This window comes from Trichechus manatus, unplaced genomic scaffold (genome assembly GCF_000243295.1).
Source record: "Trichechus manatus latirostris isolate Lorelei unplaced genomic scaffold, TriManLat1.0 scaffold00136, whole genome shotgun sequence".
Lineage (NCBI taxonomy): Eukaryota > Metazoa > Chordata > Mammalia > Sirenia > Trichechidae > Trichechus > Trichechus manatus.
Window position 1 is genome coordinate 3,028,269 of NW_004444072.1, and position 12,473 is coordinate 3,040,741.

At 37.0% G+C, this 12,473-nt stretch overlaps 1 protein-coding gene across 14 annotated transcripts in view; it reads right to left on the bottom strand.

Annotated features, from left to right (window-relative positions):
- The window catches only part of TBC1D5 (TBC1 domain family member 5), a 657,932-nt gene that overhangs the window by 484,513 nt on the left and 160,946 nt on the right, over positions 1-12,473 (bottom strand). For all 14 annotated transcript variants that reach the window (XM_023739548.1, XM_023739547.1, XM_023739544.1 and 11 more), the window contains one exon: positions 560-698. The gene's annotated coding sequence lies outside the window, so the exon portion shown is untranslated. The remainder of the gene's footprint in view (positions 1-559; positions 699-12,473) is intronic.

Here is a 12,473-nt window from a genome sequence, read left to right on the forward strand (position 1 = left end):
TATCCAAACAAGAAAAAAAGAATTTCTTTGAGTTTCATTTGTGCATTCATCTATGGAAACTGGCTTATGTAAAATTTATTTCTTAGTATAGGTTGAGGTAATAAAAAAAAATGTGAATGGCACCCATCTGAGTTACTGTCAACTCTAAGTTCAATGTTTCTAATTTTGCTACTCCTAAAGCAGTTCTATTCTGCCCACATAGGCTTGCTGTATGTCAGAAACAACTACATGGCAACTAACAACAACAACAAAGGGGTTTAGGAAATGTCCAAAGGCGGGGACTGGGGGGTGGGGGGATGGAATAATGATACAAATAGAGTTCCTTGGGGAAAAAGTTAAAAGTCTGCTTGTGGGGGAAAACAAAAAAGATATTATCCCCTGAAGAAGCGTACAGTCTAAACTTGGCAAAAGTTTGTGTGTGTACACACACACACACACACACACACACACAGCTGCACTTTTTTGTTTTTTCACAAAAATCTAGAGAACACATTACTACGGTAAGGGTATGGAGAGGACTCAATTTTTAAATGTACATTTTGAATAGATACATGCTTACCTTTCAGGAAAACTTTATTGATCCACAAATCAAGACAGCATGCTCTTGTTATGGGTCTTGACCAGCAAGTAAGATGAATCAAGAATTAGAGACCAGCTGAGTTTTCCCTCAACCAAGCTGCTGGAGAAAGAGCATCTACCTAGAAAAAGAAATAAATAAAAGTTTCAAATGCTCCTATCCTAGAGGGAACCCTCAATCAAACCAAACAATGTGAAAGACAGGCTAAAAAATTCATGTCAAAACATTTTAGCTCTTTGGGGACAAATGTTAGCCTATTCATTAATCACTCGTTTGGTCATCTATTTTAATTCTTGGGGAAAAGGGAGACGTTTTATAATACCAACAATAAAAAGCATAATATCAAAACCCAAAAAACTTCACTATAAAACAAATCACCTGTTGCAACTTCATTTGACTTTTCAGTGAAATGACATAAAAGTAATTAAGTATTGAACGTACTACTCTAACACATACTAAAATAATGTGAAGTTTTAAAATCACATAATGTAAAAAATGAAAATCTGACATTTAAAAAAATTACATTGAAAATGGATTCCAAAGCATTAATAAATGAGAAACTAGAGTACAGATGCATCAGTGATTACAAGTGTATGTTATTTGTAAGTTAAAAATTAATTTCTGTAAGCCTTTATTTCTAGGGAGAAAACAAAAATTCTAATCACCTTTAGTAATATATTCCCATATATCATATTTGACATATATGTTACTACACAAAATCTGCAAGAATGACAACTGAATTTCTTAAATGTGCTATCCAATTTAAGTAAAGATCCTCTTAAAATAATAAATAACTAAATACACGGTTATTAACTCTCCTCCAGATCTCCTTCTCTATTAGGTCTTAAGGTCCAACAACCTGTTGGGAGTGTACTGATGGCTCAGAACATGCACACAAGGGCAGCACCAGTTAGGTAGTATAATGTAAAACACACATCAATAATATAGAGCTGAAAAACATTGTAATAATAGACCTAGCTAAAACGTACTGAGCTCTAACAGAAATTAATCACTTCAAACAAATTTTAGCATCACATGCTCTGTAAGACCAAATAACAAAAGTACATTTTATAAAGGCGGCAAATGAATCTGGCATTTATCTCTAGAAAAGATTTCCAAGAACTAATGTTTTATGCCCTTTTAGGTATATCCATTGTATTAAACACAATTTATGTTTGTTTCTTTGTTTGATAAAGAGAATGACTTATATTCTGTTATAGTATAGTTTTAGCTTTCAATCTTATCTGAAAATTTATAAACTACACTTTTCTATATTTCACACATGGAAAACATCTAAACGTTGTCAGCCACTCCTTGGACATGAATATATTCATCTGGTTTTGCTTGTACAGTTGAACTAAAAATTACTATACCACTAAAACAATGCACGTCTGCTTCTCGTGTGTGTGTGTGTGTGTGTGTGTGTGTATGTATGTATGTATGTCTACATACACATATGTACATAAAAATACAGACCAGCTTTATTCTACAGATGGCTCTTCAGAGTGTTTTATTACAATAATACAATTAATCCAATGTATATATATTTAATGAATGTTGTGTTTATGTAGCACTTAACATATATTGTCACACTACTATGTTACTACTCTTCAAAGAATGATGGCTATTTCTTCAGAAAATGTGACAATAACTAGAAAAAAAATATAGTGGTACTACATGTCGTGTTCTGAGAAGTTGTAATTTTGTTCTGAAAGACATACTTTTATGTACGGTTTTACATTTCTTACACTTTCAAAATCGTAATTAACCGTGTTGTTGTGACAAGACAGATCCAGTCAAAAACTGCATTTACACACCATCAGAGAAACCAAGAAGGGAGGAAAAAGAGAAGACTTATAGGAAAAAGAGAAGACTTATGGGAAAGAGAGACGACTTATGAACAGAATCAGGAAACACAGAAGACCATGTCGACAGTAAGACTGTAGGAAACAACCACACTTCCTTAGCAATCCATATGCATAAGGAATGTTTACCACTGTCTCACTGAAAAGATATACCAGTTCTTTTTCTAGTTATTCTCTTAAGAACTGCATAAATACTAAGAAATCTAGAAATAGATATACACATGCACATATAAAAATTATTGTCAGTGTATAACTTACTGCTGTCCTGGGACTGCAATAATTTATGTAACATCTGTTTTCATATTTTTCTAATTTTTTTTCTAATTAACATGCATATTTAACGCATAAATGCTCAGACCACTTCTTTTTTTCCGCTGACTGTACCTCTTTTTTTGAAGTTGTGCACTCCTAGCGAGAATTCAGGATAGACGGAAAACAAAATCTTATTGAAGGCACTAATTTTAAAATGTAAACAACAGCACTAAACCAATTTTCAAGAAAATACTAAAGTGCTAGGAATTTTCACAAGAACATTTCAATCTGCCAGCAACAGTCATATAGTAAATAAAGGCCCAAATACCAAAAAGCAAAATAAAAGCATGATTCCAACATTGTTTCTTTTATAAAAGCTGGAAAACCTACTACAATCTATTATTTCTTATCTGGTGAGTGTTGATAGAATTTTATAATTTTTATTTCTTAGACACCTAAAATAAATGAACACATTCCATATGGGAAACATCAAAAAGTATATAACCAGTTATATCTTTTTTAAATTGTAGACTTCAAATACCCTGTAGATTGAGGAAAGGGGAAAGTTTTTACTCTAATGCCCATTTAAGTACAAGCAAGTGTACAATCAAGTACAATCAAGGTCTTAACCTATATTGAATAATTCAAAATTCACAATACGACGAGTTTATTTTTAATTTCTGTTAAAAAGGTACAATTAGAGGCAGATCAACCAATGCTACAGTAACAAACATATTCCCAAATAACAATGCCTAACACACCAACACTGTGGCCCTGTCTGTACTTAACCACTTCAGAATCAACACTTTGTATTTTAATTGCCTAGTTATACACTTCAGTCAGCCATTTATTACCTGTTATCTACTGTATGGGCTATTTTAGGCCTCTGTAAACTGAAATTGTCTGAGCCCTCAAGGAGCTGACATTCTGCTTGAAGAAAATGAATCAAATCATCAGGCAAATACATAATTGCAAACAGAGATAAATGCTATTAAAAAATAAAAAGCCGTGAGATATAATATTATAACAAGAGACTTGATTTATCCCAGTGATCAGCAAAGTCCTAAGAAAGGCCATTTAAGAGTGACCTGAAAGGTATGGAAAATGCTGTAGTCTAGTGGCAAGTAAGTGCAAAGGTCCAAAAGCAGGTCTGACATCAGCACATTCAAAGACAAGGAAGGGTGAGAGGGGCCAGTCACAGCAAGAGAAGAAATGCATGAGGAACAAAATGGGGCCTTAAAAGTCAATAAAGCATAGTCACTGAAGAACTTTAAATAGGGTATGACAATCGGGAAAATCTGCTGCAAAAGACCTCTTTAAAATGTTAAAAAGCAAAGATGTCACCCTGGGGACTAAGGTGCACCTAATCCAAGCCAGGCTATTTTCAATTGCCTGATATGCATGCAAAAGCTGGGCAATGAACAAGAAAGGTCAAAGAAAAACTGACGCCTTTGAATTATGGTGTTGGTGAAGAATCCCGGGCTGCCAGAAGAATGAACAAATCTGTCTTGCAAGAAGCACAGCCAGTATGATCCTTAGAAGCAAGGATAGTGAGACTTCACCTCGTTTACTTTGGACATGTTATCAGGAGGAACCATCCCTGGAGAAGGACATCATGCCTGGTAAAGTAGAGAGTCGGCAAGAAAGAAGAAGATCCTTAATGAGATGGATTAACACAGTGGCTACAACAATGGGCTCAAACATAGCAATGATCGTGCAGATGGCGCAGGACCCGGCAGTGTTTCATTCTATTGTGCAGGGGGTCACTATGAGTCAGAACCAACTCAAAGGCACCTAACAACAACAACAATGCCAATTAACGCTGTTTTGAAAAAAATATCAAATTTGGCTGAACTATGAGAGAGGAAGCAGAGGAGGGGTCAAGTGTGAGATGACAGTAGTTTATAACAGGGTTACGGTGATGAAGACGAAGAGAAGGAGAAAGAAATTTACATAGTAACGATCAGTAAAACTTGGTAAAATGTTAGATTTTCTAGAGGAGGCAGATGGATAACAGTTCCTTCCATTCACTGAGGTAGGGAGCCCTGGAAGAAGACCAGGTTTAGGGAAAAAGAGCCAAGTTTAGACTTGGATATGGTAAGTAGTTACCTGTTGGAAATGAACTGTGTACACTTCAAATAAACATCTGGAGCTCTAAGAAGCATTTAGAGCTATAAGAAAAATCTGGGCTAGAATCAAGTTTAGAATTTACAGGGGTATGAATGGCTGGAAACCCTATGGGGCAGTTCTACTCTGTCACATAGGCACATGTTATGAGTCGAAATCGACAAGAGGGCACCCAGCAACAACAATGTGGGTGGTTTAAAAAAAAAAAATTGGAGTCCTACATTCTCTTCCCAAAGGAAAAGGCCTTCACTCACTATGTCCTCCTAGCTTCTAGCTATCATACTACATAAAAACAGGAGACCATATAGTATTTCATAATTTGACAAACTCAGCCTATAACTGGTTAACTGTGTGAGGTATATTTGCATTTTATGTCTCATTGTAAACTGCTGAATAATAGTTGCCATTTATTAGAATGTGTACTTTGGGGCAGAAGTATACTAAGCACTCTACAAATAACCTTGAAGGTAAAAATCATCACGTCCACTTTTTAAATGAGGCACTGAAGTTTAGGGACATGTAGAGTCGCTAGTAAAGCCAGTAAGTGATAGAGCCATACTTCTGACATAAGGCTATCTGAACCACAGCCATGCCCTTTCCACTAAAATAGGAGGGTAGTTATGTACAGCGTCAACAGTCTGGGCTTCAGAATAAATCAACGTTGGTTTATTTTAATCATGGCTCCAGAAGGCCACCTTAGCTCTCTGACACATTTCCTCACCTGCAATTCCTCCCTTCCTAGGAAGAGCTGAGGTTTTAGAAAATATGAGTGAAGTCTCTGCACAGTACATAGGGTTGTGCCTCACCATTAACTTGCCAACTGAGACAGGACTTAAGAGCAGAAGACTATTAACAGATCCCATTGTCCTTCCATTACCTAAGGCTGACCCTGAATACCTACTTTAATAATTTCACAGTACACGGAATGGCAAGTCATCAGGAACAGCTACCTCAGCTCACCCCTGCTTTTCCCCCACCCTGGGGAGAAGGAGCTTCCATCAGAAGAGCCATCCTAACAGGAGTCAGTAGAGAATTCAGTGACGGTTCTGAAATTCAATATGCATAAAATTCACTTGAAACTGTCTTAAATTGGAGATTCCTGGTTAGGCTCTATCCCAGAGATTCTGATACAGCAGTGCATAGGAATCTGCACGTCAAACATGCAAGTGATTCTGATTGCAGGTGTTCTGCCTGCCCTGCCTTGAAACACTAGACTTAACATTGTTGTTTTCTAGAATACGTTGGCTCCTTTCCTTTACCTGAAAATCATCGCCTCATATCCCTCTATCCAAAGACCCCACTGCCAGAACCCATCCTCCTGTATGATAAATCTGTCAAAGTATTTTAAGTTAAAAGTACGGCACTATGAAAGGACAACAATTTTGGATTTAGAGAGGTTTAGGCGCAAATATCTCTGCTCTGTGTCTGGGCCAGGGCAGACAGCAGGTTTATCTGGCCGGGATAATAAAGATAATATCTCCCTAGGAGGCAAAGGTTGGGCAAATCAGCTAGCAGCCTCCTTATAAGATCGGGAATTTTCTAAGCTCAGAGTCTTTAGCTTTGGCACAAACCCACTGTGCATGCAGCATCAACCTGGACCCACATAGCCTCTGCAGGACTTGAAGGGCAAAAAAAAAAACAAAAAAAAAAAAAACAAACCACACACACTACAAACATGAAGCTCATGCTTCTTGCCTGCCATGAGTAATAAAGTCTTGTCTGCAACCCAAGAGTTTCAGGACTTCTATCAGCACCTCTGAAACTATGGCAAACCTATCAGCCTGAGAGCAGGATAAAATCTCAACCCCCTCATAGTTTTTAAAACATTAAAAGGTGTTTGGCAACCATAACCCTAGTCTTATTTGAGTGAGTATATTTTAGAAAGTGAGAGAATAGATAGGGCTACAAATCTCAAGTCATGATAATTCTACCCTAAGTGCCAAACAGCACAAGAAATCCAATCTTATTTATAAGAAAACAAGAGAATGGAATAGATGACTTTTCAAGCTTTCTAAGGGTATGTTACCAGCTACAGCCATTCTTAAGGCACATTTTTAAAAACTTATTTGTTGAACATATCTATTACTTCGTTTTGTCCAATTAAATTGTACTCAAGATAATGTAAAAATTTCAGATTTTTTTCCTGAACAACTACTATTAATGTTCCTTTCCAATAAAGAAGGATGATTAAGCATAAGCAGTTTTAACTATACATAAAATGCCTCCATCAAATATGATTTTCCTTAATACAGAGTTTAATCTATAATTAAAAACTGAGTCATTTACTGATATATATGCCAAAAGATGTAGCAATGTTTAAGGGAGATGAATGGTTCATAAGGGAAATTTTGTTGCAAAATTAACCTTTGTTTAAATAAAGTATGTTGCTGATAAGTGAAGAGTTTTAGAAATATGTAAAAGGGTCTCATACAGTAAGAGGTGTTACACAAAAATTGAATAAGAACTTACTAACTCTAATGAGTGACACCAATGGATGCTAACACACACTGGTACCAGAGCAGTATTCAGAACAGAAAATGTCTACCCTGTTTCCAGATACCTCAAATCAATTAAAACTAAAAAAAAGGTGTCCACCTTCCCTTCTGTATGAACCACAATTGTCACAACAGTCGTGCATTCCAGTCACTGTCCTAGCAGCTCCCATTAACCTAATCTACTGTCAGGACTGACAGCAATATTCTGGTGATTTTTAGAGATTCTAACAAATTCCAAAACTCTGAACTCTCAGCCAAGGTTGACTTAATTTTTTAATTTTAAAATTTCAAAATGGATGTTCTACAAGGCGTATCAGTGAAGCTAAACGTGGGCAGCTAAAGCTTAAATTTTACTTAATGAATTGTATTCCTCTGAATCAAAGCACATAGCCATTCAACAGTTTTGTGTTCGTTTTTTACCCCACGACTTCTATCAGAACAATGCTAGGGAAGAGAAAACCAGAAATAATAAAATTGGCTCAAAAATGAACTTTAGTAATAATAACATCTATTGAGTAGTTACTATGTGTTAGATGTTTATACGGAGTATCTCATTTAATACCTCCCCTCTCCCCCCAATAAAAAAGAAAATTCGGATTTGTTATGGATTGAACTGTGCCCTCCAAAAATGTGTGTCAACTTGGTTAGGCAACAATTCCCAGTACTGTGTGATTGTCCACCATTCTGTCATCTCATGTGATCTTCCCATGTGGTGTAAATCCTACCTCTGTGATGTTAATGAGGCAAGATTACAGGCAGTTATGTTAATGAGGTGGGACTCAATCTACAAAATTAAGTTGTATCATGAGTAAATCTCTTTTAAGATATAAAAAAGAGAAGCAAGCAGGGAGATGGAGGACCTTATGCCACCAAGAATGAAGAACCAGGAGGGGTGCATGTCCTTTGGACTCAAGGTCCCTGTGCTGAGAAGCTCCTAGACCAGGGGGAGACTGATGGCAAGGACCACAGAGAGACAGAGCCTTTCCCTGGAGCTTGCACCTTGAATTTAGACTTCCAGCCTCCTAGACTGTGAGAAAATAAATTTCTCTTTGCTAAAGCCATACACTTGTGGTAATTCTGTTACAGAAACACTAGATAACTAAGACAGGACATCAAGGCACTAACTTGCACAAGAACTCACAGCCAGCAAATGGTAAAGCCATGACCTGAGCCGAAACAGTCTGATTACTATTTGCTCAAATATTTTGAGCTATGAGTCAGAACCAATTAGATGGCACCTAAAAACAACAACAATCTGATTCCAGAGTCCATACATTCTTAACTATTACACCATGCTACAATGATTTAGAGGCAATTATTAAATGCAACACAGGTAAGTTAGTTTACCTAATCATTCCCCACTATGTTCATGAATCCCCTCCAATTTTACATACCTCGGAGCCAAAGACCTCGGAAGTACTGACACAACGTAAATCTGTCCCTAGGGCTTTTATGTCAAATGAAGTGCTTTTAAGGTTATCCTAATAATAAAACATACCTTCATCTCATATTATTTTATAAATTTTTTTCTATCAAATAATCAGGCTCATATTTTCCTGACCATAGTTGGTACGAAGTTAGCTCACACTCTACCTAAGCTCCAGGAAGAACAGAAACCAATGCATGAACAATTTAAAAACCAAATTTTGAGAGATTAGAAAATTTACATCTTCCAATATTTCTCCTGATACCAATAAGATACATGAGATGACTTATCTTCTCTATATCTTGGTTCCGTTTAGGATCACACTCTGGAGCCCAAGTTCAAAGCAGCTGATAAATAAGAAATAGATTAGTCCCAATCACTGAGTTTAAGTGGGCCAAAAGAGGCTGAGTCAATTCTAAGTGTTGCTTTGGGCACTTAAGATTCATCCCAATCTTGAAGATCTGTGAGAAAAATTCCAAGAATTATGGTTTTCCCTAAGAAAGCTTCAAATTCAGTCTGACTCCAAGAAATGAAAAGTCCCCTTAAATGTGTGTTAGTTTTTGTTCCTTTCCTGTGGCAGGCACAAGGCATGGAACTTTTCAAAATAAACAATACAATTCACAGTACAATAAGAATACAGGCATATTTTTAACAAGAGGATTCCCTTATTTTAAGCATGTCTGTGTAATTATGATGGAAATAAAGAAGATTTTGAAAGAAACTATTTTAGATTAAACAGGCTGAAACTTTAAGCACTATCCAAAATTTTATTTTATATTCTAAATTCTCAGTTCCAGACTTATTAAATTATACCGCATCTCATTAACTGCTTCTCCTTATGTTATTCCATTTGCTTCAGAGTTCCTTTTTTTAATCTATTGCCTTTTTGTAATATCACCTGCCTGTTACCTCTTATCCAGTAAACACTGTAATTTACCTTGCTCAAATTGGGCAAAAAGAAAAACTCAAACCATACTTGGTTGCATTAAAGAAAATTTATGGAGGAAAGCCTATGAAAGGTAGTCACTGTCCCAAGTCATTCCAGAATTCAAAGAACCTCTTTAGAAAACAAAAAAGGGCAACACTAATTTAACTAATACCAGAAAAAGAGAATAGGTAAGTTACCTCTACAAAGGACATAATTATTTAGACATATTTTTTCTGTTTTGTAGCTCACGACTTCCCACATTTACTATCAAATTACTATTCCTTTATTGATCTCAGGAGCCCTAGTGGCACAGCACAGTGGTTAAGAGCTAGGCTGCTAACCAAAAGCTTAGCAGTTCAAATCTACCAGCCACTCCCTGGAAACCCTATGGGGCGGTTGTATTCTGTCCTATAGGTTTGCTATGAGTTGGAATCCACTTGATGGCAATGGGTTTTTATTGATCTCACTGCCTATTAGTTCCTTCTCACAAAGAAATAATGGAAATCTAAACTGGATAATGCTGCTAACCATCAGCAAAACAGAGAAGAGTGGCTATATCAATTATTAGGTTTTCAGTAAATATTTTAGAAAGATTGCTGTAATGGTGGTGTAAAGCTAAAAACCAAACCAGAATACGGCTACAGGGAATGGAGAGCATGAACACAGGAAAAATGGTGGTACCTAGATATAGAAATGAATGAAGAGGAATAAGTTTAGTGAATCTGCAAAGTATCTAACCTACGAATTAGAAAGATTATCTGTATTATGATTCACATATCTCACTTCAAGCTACTTAATAATCCAGCTAAATTTTAAGGTTTGTATTCAGGTTACTTGTTTCATAGGTTTCAAACCAACATTCCAATAAAATAAACACAGGAAGATCACACTTGAATTGGTGCTAGTGTTTCAGTCTGTCTTCTAACTCAATAAAACAGCAGTGAATGCATTTACATTTCTAATGCCACTCAGAAGGATAACTTTTTAATGTGTTCTTCAAAAACATTTTTTAAATATTTAAAGATTCCTAGCAGAATTACTGTATGGTATCATATTGCAATCAAATGTACAAAACTAGGAGTACTTAAAATCACATAATAAAAATGTTCTATGATGTTAAACTATTATAAATTAATAAAATGAAAAGAGAAGAAAATCATAAAAATAGTACACCAAAACTTTTGGTTTTGTAACCTAAAGAGGTTAAAAGTTGTTTTTAAAAATGTAATGTTTTCATACTGGGTAAGCCAGCACAACTTGTCCAAGGCAAGGTCATGGAAGTTCTGTAGACACATCCAAACTCCCCGAGTGACCAAACTACTAGGTTGAGGGCTGTGGGGACCACAGTCTCAGGGAACATCTAGCTCAACTGGCATAACAGAGTTTATAAAGAAAATTTTCTACATTCTACTTTGGTGAGTACCGTCTGGGGTATTAAAATCTTGTGAGTGGCCATCTAAGATACTACTCCACTGGCTTCAAGAGAGAATGAAGAAAATCAACGACACAAGGGAAAGATTAGTCCAAAAGACTAATGGACCACAACTACCACAGCCTCCACCAGATTGAGTCCAGCACAACTGGATGGTGCCTGGCTACCACCACTGACTGCTCTGACAGGGATCACAATAGAGGGTACCTGACAGATCTGAAGAAAAATGTTGAATGAAATTCTAACTCACAAAAAAAAACAAAAAGACCAGACTTACTGGTCTGACAGATGGGAGAAACCTCGAGAGTATGGCCCCCGGACACTCTTATAGCCCAGTAATGAAGTCACTCTGGAGGTTCACCCCTCAAAGATTGGACAGGCCCATAAAACAAAACGAGACTAAATGGGCACAAGCCAAGGGGCAAAGACAAGAAGCCAACAGGGGACAGGAAAGCTGGTAATGGGGAACCCGAGGTCAAGAAGAGTGTTGACATATCGTGGGGTTGGCAACCAATATCACAAAACAATATGTGTATTAATTGTTGAATGAGAAACTAGTTTGCTCTGTAAACCTTCATCTAAAGTACAATAAAAATTCTTGAATACAACCAAACACAACGAGGGACAGAGTAGCAGGGGCGGGGGTCTGGAGACCATGCTTTCAGGGGACATCTAAGTCAATTGGCATTAATTGGTTTATTAAGAAAATGTTCTGCATCCCACTTTCGTGAGTGGCATCTGGGGTCTTAAAAGTTAGCGAGAGGCCATCGAAGACGCATCAGTTGGTCCCAAGCCACCTGGAGTAAAGGACAATGAAGAACACCAAAGATACAAGGCAAGTATTAGCCCAAGAGACAGAAAGGGCCACATAAACCAGATACTCCATCAGCCTGAGACCAAAAGAAGTAGATGGTGCCTGGCTACCACCAATGACCGCCCTGACAGGGAACACAACAGAGAGTCCCTGACGGAACAGGAGAAAAGTGGGGTGCAGAACTCAAATTCTAGTAAAAAGACCAGACTTAATGGTCTGACTGAGACTGGAGGGAACGCAGAAGACATGGTGCCCAGACTCTCTGTTAGCCCAGAACTAAAAACATTCCCAAGACCAACTCTTCAGACAAAGATTAGACTGGAAGAATGTGCTTTTTAAGCTCAAGTAGATACATGAGACTAAACAGGCAGCTCCCGTCCAGAGGTGAGATGAGAAGTCAGAGAGGGTCAGGAGCTGGTTGAATGGACGTGGGAAATCTGGGATGGAAAGGAGGAGTGTGCTGTCACAGGTCACATAACAATGTATGTACAAATTTTTCTATGACAGACTAACTTGAATTGTAAACTTTCACTTAAAGCACAACAATAAAAAAATAA